The 8,830-nt window shown below is 36.5% G+C and overlaps 1 long non-coding RNA gene across 1 annotated transcript; it reads right to left on the reverse strand.

Moving 5' to 3' along the window:
• Nucleotides 1-617: 617 nt before the first annotated feature.
• On the reverse strand, nucleotides 618-8,323 carry LOC132065391 (uncharacterized). The gene is made up of 2 exons (XR_009416720.1): nucleotides 8,109-8,323; nucleotides 618-869 (listed from the first exon to the last, which is right to left on the reverse strand). It is a non-coding gene; the product is annotated as an uncharacterized LOC132065391 (long non-coding RNA).
• Between the last annotated feature and the right edge of the window lie 507 nt (nucleotides 8,324-8,830).

An 8,830-nucleotide genomic window follows, 5' to 3' on the forward strand; every position in this document is an offset into this window, starting at 1 on the left:
CATACTTGTTTTACCCAAAAAAATGCTTTAAATGGAGCCTGAAATAAAATCTTTGGGCGTTAGCTCTAAAATTCTGTGATCTTTTCTTAACTTGTTTCCAAAGAATGGCGTACGTGTTCCAGTATACATATATGCCTAAGCCTATCTATTGTCTATTGGATTTTTCTAATATTGGTTTTAAGAGAAAAACAGAGCTCGTTTTCCACACAATAAGTCTTTTGCACAACTTTCAAAAAATGTGATTTCGTCTGATTTGATTTTGACAAAATAGAACTCATTTTTTTGTAAAGCGTATTTACTAAACACAATTCCTAAGACTATCTTTCTCTTGGACCAAAATGGGGTTTTAGAAAAGAAAAAAAAAACTTCATTTGCGAGAGGCCTTTCCCTTAATTTTTCTGCAAAATGAAGTCTAATTTGGTAGAGAGGTAATAACAATACATTATTTTTTCGTAAAGGTGGGAACTGGCCCTTTTATTTACTCCTTTTAGCCTTTTATTTCTTTTTTTTTTTTTTTGGAAAAAGGGAACGTTTTCGCTAATTCGGGTTCTAAAATCGCGTTGGGGCCTAAGGTCTAACTAAACGGCATATGCACCGTTCACCTAAGATGCCTAATACAAAAGTAAAGACTCCAATAATAATATGGGTTTGTACAAGTACAACATTTCGAGGAAAAGAATAGATTGGCATCTTTGGAATTGAAAGAGGAAAGAAATGAGTTAGGGGTGTACGAAACCCCCTAAAAAAACCATTTTTACCCATAGCTGGGCCTTCGTGCCATTCTCACCGATGGTTGGGCCTTCATAATATTAGCTTCCATTTTAGACTTTAATCGACTTGAAAGAAAGGCCCAACAGGTTGGCTGGACTCTGGCCCAAATGGTCGTGCAGTGGGAGGAAAAGGCAAAGCAGTCGAATTAGTATAGCTTCGGATGGATTTAATTATTATAAGGATCATACATTCATATACATGCATATACACACACGTCCCTATTTATTAAATCTATGTTTGATGGGCCTAACTTTGTCATAATCATACATAATATATACGTATAGGTCCACATATCTCCCCATATGATCACAAGTGCACGGCCAAGGACTTAATCATATACCATCACCCTACTGGAAATTTCAGACCGTGATATATCAATGGGAAAAGGTTGTCACCACTCTTTTTCCCGACACCGCACAAGTTCCAAGGGGTTTCATGAACAGCCGGCATGGCTGGACATCGGGGAGTGGCTATACCTATCCCCAAAACCCTTCTCAAACTCCCAAACCAAACCAATGTGGCCATAGTATATAATCATGGTCCCAAAGCCGTGCACAAGTATCAACTTGTGGGAAATATTTTGAATGCAAGTGGCTTTTAAATAAACTCAGAGTTAAGATGAGAGACTGAAGCAAGTAAGAACAATGCAATAATATCCGTTCAACATATATGCCACACCTTCAGAGTTCTTGAATAAACAAATGGCCCAAACAAATTATACTATTTTATTAGACTATGTGTACTGCCCATAATCAGCCTACTTTCTTATAGGTATATATATAATATATCCTTGCAATACAAATGATATGATATGTGCATACCAAGTGTATACCATATGCATACTCCCTTTATTTTATAAGCCTAGGTAGATTCTATGTTTAAATCTTATTCTTACATGTCTAAATGCTATGCACAAGGCAAAGTTAATCAGAAATCCACCCTTAATTTTCATTCACCTCAAAATAATGATTTACCAATTCACATATTCATGGCAGATCTAGGAATAGTAGATTAGTTTATTTTACAGGGCCACAGAAACACAAGAGAGAGGTGCAAACAGAGGGGAAATTCTACAACTTATGATCATGAAGAAATAAGACTTCAACATCAAAGGGCCTTAAAAACAACACTAAACTAAAACTGGGACTATCCAGTTACAGATTCTCAGAAAAAAAGATCACAAAAAATCCTAGAATATATAGCAGATACATGGACATGTTACAACGAAGTCTCATACCACTTACTACTCAAAATGGATGGGGGCAGAAGTCAACTACACATACACTAGATGATCCAAAAAGAGAAAAAAGACAAGCATAAAGTTCAAGGCTCATTCTTCACATTATCTAATCTTTTTAGGCTCCTAGCAGATGATACTTACTACCTGTAGGCTCAGGCTGGCTCATTTATTTTAGACACTCACTGAAGACTACCTCTTAACAGGATCTTATTCATTTACGCCTAGTCTCCTAGGTACACCCTAGACCTTTGATCATGTTGAACTTCCTACCCATTTTATCCTTTAAGTCCTATTTATTTTAAATGGTGGGATTTAAATAAATCTTATCCCTTTAAGACAAGGATGTCCCCTGTCATGACACGACTAGGGGCCATGACGGGTACCCGGGGCTAACCACCGAGCACCGCTCATACCGTTACCCATCGTACTCATTAGGCGTTCATTCATTAATCTTATACTCAATTCATAGGAAAAACCATTTTTCACTTCGAAACATAATTACCTTTATATACATAAGCCCTTCGGCTATCAAAATAATGTACATAAAATAAGGACATCGTGAGACCATACTACCCACACATACGTATCTACGAGCCTCTACTGGAGTACTAACATAAGGACGGGACAGGACCCCGTCGTGCCCAAATATATACACAAAATAACAATTCAACATAGCACCTCCGAAGTAATGGAGTGCTTCTGTAAGCCTGCTGAGTAACTCCTAGGAATCTGGGTCACCTCCCTGTCTACCTGTGGGCATGAACACAGCGTCCAAAGAAAAGGACGTCAGTACGAAATATGTACTGAGTATGTAAAGCATGAGTAGTAACATAAGTAAACGTGAAGGGCAGCATAAAATGAAAGTTCAAATACCTTTTTGAGATGTTTGTCATGCTTACTTTACCTTTTCTTAATGGTCGCGGAATGCACATACATATACATATCATAGTACCGTATCTGCTCATACACATTAAACATTATCCGTATTCGGCCACGTAGTGGCTCGACAATATCACATACATGTCTTCCGTACCCGGCCATAACGAGGCTCGGTATATCTCATCATCATCATTGCCATTACTATGGAAATCGTTAATCATCACATACATCTCATAAGCTTATCATAACTTTTCATAGAGCATGCATGTGAATTAAGGACAATCTATGAAAATAATATCATATTCATAGCATGAACTTCATAAAAATATCATATGATAAACTTTATAGTCTCTAAACTTAGGCTCTTCATTACCATTATCGTATCTATGGCATATCTCTTACCTTTATCTCATATGAAATCCTCTATGAACATAGACTCATAATTTTTTTGGAACATTTGTCGTAGGACATGCATTAGAGCTCATAGACAATCTATAACAATATCGGGGTGACATAAGGTCGAGAACCCCCGATTACATTATGGAGTGATCATATTCGTCATATCTCACCTTGAAGGAATTAACATTTTAAGGTGAGTGTAACCCAATGAGTAACCTCAAGGTATCGTAAATAGGGTCATTAGATTGTAGAAACAACATATCGTATTCATAGCGAGAACTTTATGGAACTAGCATATCATGATCTTTAGAATCTTTAGACTTAAACTCATCATCATCATTATCGTACTCGTAATGTATCTCTTGTCTCATATGGCTATTCATGAACATAGACTCTTAGTTTCCGGAATGTAGGAAAATTCATGGAGAAGGAGGGAAAATCATGCCATAAGATTCATGCCTTAGAAAGAAAGGACTAGCCTTACATACCTTTTCTTTTAGCTATTCTATCGCTTGCTCGTTCTCCTTCAATGCTCACGTCTTTACCTTCAAGGAAATTCGTATTAACATTAGCTAGACGATTATAAGAACGTACTTACTAAAGCTAGAGAAAATTGGGCAGCATTTCCTTTATTTATACAACTTTTCTCATATTCCATATCAACTCCCAACCATCCATAACATCATTCACAATATTGTAAACAACAATCATCATTTATCTACATTATCCACATTTCACAATCTCACTTCAATTCTCCATAATCATGATCATAGTTCACTATCGCGTTCTTTCACATATAATTTTTATCCCATATTCTAAATGTCATTCATAACATACTTAAAATCACAACATATCAATATTCATGATTCACTTCAAACTACTACTCAACAATGACACTATTCTTACATTCATGACCCATTTCCTATTTCCTTCCACAATCCAAGTGTTTCAACTTTTCAACACTTCAAACAATATGGAAATACCATAAAACTCACCTTAGATAATGGAAGAATAAGCCTTGAGTGGAAATACTCCTCTTACACTAAAAACCTAGTTCACTTCTCTTGGAATTTCTTGGCTTGGATGAACTTTAATGTGTTTCACACTCTTGATTTTTGTTGGTTTGATGAAGTTGATCATCAATTTCTTTGAGTTCTTGTGGATGAAGTATGTGGAACCTTCTAGAGGTCTTGAGAGAGATGAAGAAATGTGGGAAATGAAATTAGTGAAGTGGGATCACATTTATATAATTGAACTTACTCAGCCCGTTGGGACTTCCACGGAAACTTATACGGTCTGTGAAACATTGCACGGCCCGTATAAGTGGTCGTGGTTCACCACTAAGCAATCATCATCTCTTCTGGGTGTTATACGGACCCTTATACGGACCGTATAATGTTATACGGACCGTATAAGTCGGTCGTATAACCCCTTTCCCCTGAAATGATCTCCGTCGTTCGTTTGATCTCCAATCCTTATGGAACCTTCTTGACACTTGTTTAACACCTCGTTAACAATATAAGGGACGTTATAACTCTTCTCCCAGACATCATTAAATCATCACTAACTTATCACTTGTAAGTCCTTCCCGATTCGTAACATATACCTTACTTTTCTTAGCTACTTTTTTTCCCTTACTTCGAATACCTTTGAAATCTCAACTAGGATCGTCAAATGCTATTTCTTACTTATCAAAATATCGTATACATCATGCCCTTCGTTGGTCTATTCACTATACGTTAACGAAAAATTTTCCGAGGTGTAACATCCTCCATGGCATGTAGGCTGGTCATGACACCCCTTATTTTGGGGGGTAGATACTATGAGTCAAGCTGATCTTGGCACTTCTCTGCACCTATTGATGTATCTTGAAAAGACCAGTCTAGACCAAGTGGCCCATACTGTCCTTGGGAGTACTTGACACACCTCTATTGCCAACATCAGACCAACTCCTATTGAACACTATTTATTTTAGCATAGGCACAATAACACTAGTCACTTCATTCTCCTAATTCTGTGTTTAAGAAGACTTTGAAATACTAAAGATGCAGGATTAGTAGTTGCTAGGCAGATCACAGTTCTTATTTAGGCTGGGTCATACTAATTAATTCATGAAGTGGGAAGTTTTTACCAATTTAATATTAGTCTAATGTTCATTTCCAAGTTTAAATTCAGTTAAGTTCTTGCACATGGCCACAATCCTCACATAAAATTATACCAATCTCAAAGCTCCTTTCTCAGAAAAAAGAAAAGAAAAAGCAAGCCAACAACAGACAAAGCAAATCTCAAGAAAAGAGGGGTAATATGTATATAGACATCAGAGAGAAAAAATATGATTCACCTCTTTGGGGGGGAGGGCTCAGCTAATGGCAATTCAACTTCTCTAATTATGAAAGGGTCATGACAGACACCTATTTTTTGTTTCAAACTTAATTTCAGGCAACACAGAACCCAAAGTACTCAAGACATGACAAAGATATAACAAGTGGTCGTCCCTCTATTCTTACTTAGTTTCTAAATAACAAGGAATCACAAGAAACTTCCCCCAAGGCTGGGCAAGCCACCATTGGCCTATCACACAACCTCACTAAACCTCCATAGTCATAAGAACAAGGTTTAAGGGGTTGACGGAGCCTTAGGGTCCTGAAAGGGGGGCAGGATAGGGTGAGATCATCGCCTCCTCATCCCTTTCCTGCACCTTACTTTTAACAAAAAGGGATCCCAGGTCCCACTGGTCATTTCCTCATGCTCACACGTAGGCTCAACCTTTTAATCTCCTAAATCAAACCCCATCCTTATACCTTAATATCCTGCTACATACCAACTACCAAAACTCACGGACAAAGGTGGCTTGCAAGTCTCATTTAAGTCCTAACTGATCATATGAATCAAATAGTTTCCAGTCAACCTCAGTTTTAAGCTCATACCATATGAAACCTTATTTAATACCTTAATTCATTTATACTTAAAAAAGTGGGATAGTTGAGTTACTTAAGATTTCTGAACAAATCAAGTTGAATATCAAACTCCAAATTCAGGACAAATCCAATTCCAACTATCTCAATCATTTCTGTCCAAATTCAGGACAAATCCAATTCCAACTATCTCAATCATTTCTTTGGACAGTTAAAATACACATCAAGACTTTAAATGACCTCTTAAATCTATCTAGGACTCCTTTGGATAAAATCAGGCAAGAAAAAGAGAGGAAAACATAGTAATATGGATACAGGACCCAAATCCTACTCAAGTGAGTCCAAAAATGACAATCAGTTCAGTTAATGGCATATAATGCTCTCTTTTTTATTTCAAAGCAACCTTAACAGTTTCTCTAAGCTCTTATCAACTCCTAATGGGCCCTTGACACCCCCATTATCTTATTAGTGATCCTAAGTTTCAGCTTCATTATGGATTGCCCTGTTCTGCTCTAGATGTCACCTCCTTTAAAGTCGCCTTTTAATGCACAATACACCATTACTCAGAGTCATTTGACCATCTTTAATACACTCAAACAGACCTGGGGAGATTTCAGACTCACAAAAATATGGGCAAACACAACTTCCAACACTTTGGCCAATTGCCATTGCACTTCTTATAGATGAATTTACTCCTTCTAAGCTTGCTTTGAACCTAGTCATGATATTTCCTAGACTTTATTCCAATCACAGTCTCATATCAATTAGTTGATAATCAAGCAAAGCATACAAGGTCTCAAAAAGGGCTCAGTAAGGAAAAGATACATTTTTCATTCAGAAATGTGAAACAATTACTTCAGAGTCTCCAAAATAAACACTAGCATTATAAATGTTCCATTATATGGAGCAGGATCTACATTAGCCTAAAAACTTCATCAAACTATCATAAATCATATGATTTTGTTCTTATCAGACTCAAGCCTTAGGCATCAAGAAAAGTGACCTTCAACATTCATAACTACACCAAATCTACTGCAGGATATTCATAGAGTTTACTCTAGGATATTTAAACATTCATTGCATCTCTTAGGCATACACATTCAAACCTTTCCAAGAGAGACCATTTGCCAATGCCAGACATGATTGAAAAGGCAACAAGTAACACTCTATATCAATATCATAACCAAAGCTCCTTTAACACATAAACTTAAGTAAATCATGGGCAAGCCAGCAACCAAACATCATTAACAAACTATTAATATGTAAACTAATTACAAAATAAAGAAAGAGGATAGAGCATCACCTTTTTGTGGGGAAACCTTATCAAAAATGAATTTGAAAGCTTTTAAGTGCTCCCAAATCTCACGACCCAGCCTCATAGACCACATGAAAGAAAAAATGAAAATTTTTAACTCAAGAAAAAGATTTCACAAATAGTGCAGCCTTAAAATTTTACTGAAAGAGGCTTAATGTTTGAAATTCGCCTCTTTTTAGATTCCTTTAAACCTTTCTAACTCCTGAAAACCTTTCAAAAAATTTAAACTTGAAGAATTAATCAGATTTTTCTCTCAAAATCCCTTTTCTTCTCTTTCTATTTTTTTGACCTTTTTCTAGACTTTTTCAAACTTGTTTTTGCAAAGGGGTTGGGGTTTTATTTATAGAACCCCCTAAATCGCCTAAATCTCCCAAAACAAATGATGTGGGACAAAATGCAATCACCAGAAAATGCTTTTCAAATAATAGATCTACGCTTCACACGATTTCTCAAACATGTGGATGGTCAGATTTGAACCCTATCTGGTTCGATCCGACCTTTTCCAACTCGACCAATAAGATTTAAGGATAGTACAACAATAATCTTAGCGTAATAAAGCAAAGACAGGAAAGAAAATTGATTTTATTACCATATTCGCGACTTGAAACCACGAATTCGGGTATGATATTTAATGCTTTCACCAAAATGGACATGGTAAAGCTGCATGCGACTACCATTGCTATGAAATTTTTCCATTTTTGGCATAGAGAGAGAAAATTTTTGTAGGCGGCGCTAGGGTTTAGCAAAGAAAAGGGAAGAGAGAGAAGGGGGAGGGGGAAGGTTTTTCTGAAAATGTGGGAAATGGGGAAATGGGGGGTATACCCCACTTTAAACGGTCCTCTCTCTTCTTTTTTTTTTTTAAGGAGTTTGGGACGGGTCACAGCCTGGTTAGGGCTAGACCCGATCCAGATTTATAATAAGAGGCCCATCGTTTTTTTGGTATACATATATATATGTATACCAAGGTATACATGTATATGTGCAACTATGTATACATATATATGTATACTAGTATGCGCATATACATATAATATTAAAGGATTAAAACTAGTAATATATGTATTTATTTTATCTCGTAAAAATAGTGTAACAATGGGCCAAATTACATTAATGGGCCCAAAATTGCGAACAGGGCCCATAAGGAAATCTGACCCAGCTGATCATTCAAATTATGGCCAATTTTGGCCTTAATTGATTTTAATTCAGCTGGTCACATCAATTATGGCTATACTTGGCCTAACTAGCAAGTTTTGATAAAAATAAAAACTGGTTATTTCAAGTGAAAACATTAGTAGGCTAATTTTGCAAACT

This window comes from Lycium ferocissimum, chromosome 7 (genome assembly GCF_029784015.1).
Source record: "Lycium ferocissimum isolate CSIRO_LF1 chromosome 7, AGI_CSIRO_Lferr_CH_V1, whole genome shotgun sequence".
NCBI classification, from domain to species: Eukaryota; Viridiplantae; Streptophyta; class Magnoliopsida; order Solanales; family Solanaceae; genus Lycium; species Lycium ferocissimum.